Raw genomic sequence first — 1,940 nt, forward strand, 5'->3', positions numbered from 1 at the left:
ATATTTTGGGTTTTTTTAATATATATATTCATAAAATTATTATTAATATATAATATATATTATAAATTTTTTATATATAAAAATTTAATTTTTAAAGAAATATTTGTTATATATAATACACAACCCAACACACACAAAACCCCCCCAAACCCCCATATATAAAAATTAATTTATATAAAATATATTTAAAATATTTTTAAAATAAAATTTATAAAATATATATATATTTAAATTTTATATATATATCTATTAAAAATTTTTTTTTTTTTTTTTTCTTATATATTATTTTTAAAAATTAAAATATATATTATATATATATTTTAAATATATTTTATATATATATATTATCTATATTAAAATTTTAAAATTTTATCAAAAATATATTTTTTCTATTTATGTTTGGGTGTGGGGTTTTTGTGTGTGTGTTTGTGTATATATTTTATAAAAAATATATGTTAATATATTTTAATATTTTATATAAATTATATATATATAAATTTTTTATTTTCTATATATTCTATATCTTTTTTCATTTTTTATAATATATATATTTTAATTATATATATATATTATATATATATTTCTTTTATATAAAATTTTAAATAATATCTAAAATATATATTTTCTATTATATAAAATTTTATTATATATATATATATCTATAAAATAAAAATTTTTATATAAAATCTATATATAAAATTATATTTATACCATAACATATTTTAATATTTTATATAAAATTTATATTTCTTATATTTAAGATTATTTTTATATATTTTAAAATATCAAATTTTATATATATAAATTTTTTTATTTATTATATGAAAAATTTTATATATATATAATATTATAAAATTATAAAATATTTTATTATATCTACCCCAAAAATAATTCTGAAAATTATATATATAAAATTATATATATATAAATATTTTAAAAATATCATATAATTTATAAAAATTTTAAAATAGAAAAATTTTTTAGTTATTTTTATATATATAAAATATAAAATTATTTTTAATATAAAATATATATATATATATATTTTTTTAAAAGATATTAATATATATTTTTTTTGTTTATATATATATATAAATACTATATATTAAAAATTTATTAATATATATATACATATATTTATATATAATATATACAAAAAATATGTATTTATATATTATTTTATAAAATATATTTTAAAATTTTAAAATATGTCTAAAATTTTAATTATATACTTATTTATAATACCCTATAAATATATATTTTTATATATATATATATATATTATATATATATAAATATTTTATAATATAAAATAATATTATATATATATATATTTTATAAATATATATAAAAACCCATATATATATATTTATTTTATATATTTTAATATATATATATATTATTATATATATATATAAAATAAAATATATAAAGTTTTTTGGGGTTTTTTTTAATATAATGGAACAAAAAAAAAAATTTTTAAAAAAACCCCAAAACCCCAAAATTTTTTTAAAAAAAAATATAATATATATTATATTTTAAAATATATAATTTTATATATATATATAATATATATATTATATATATATAAAAATTATATATATATAAATTTTATATATATATTATAATATATATTATAATATATATAATATATATAATAATATATATATATATATATTTTATATATAATTTTTTATTTTTTAATATATATTTTTATATATATATAGTATTATATAAAATATATTATGTTATATATAATATATATAATTTTATATATTTAAGATAATAATAATATATAATTTTAATATAAAATTTTATAATTAAGGTTATATATAATATATATATATATATATATATAATATAAAATTAAAATATATATATATTTTAAAATTTTTATTTATTTATCTATTTTGGTTTTTTTATATTATAAAATCTTATAT

Source organism: Penaeus monodon, unplaced genomic scaffold (genome assembly GCF_015228065.2).
Source record: "Penaeus monodon isolate SGIC_2016 unplaced genomic scaffold, NSTDA_Pmon_1 PmonScaffold_107, whole genome shotgun sequence".
Taxonomy (NCBI): Eukaryota; Metazoa; Arthropoda; class Malacostraca; order Decapoda; family Penaeidae; genus Penaeus; species Penaeus monodon.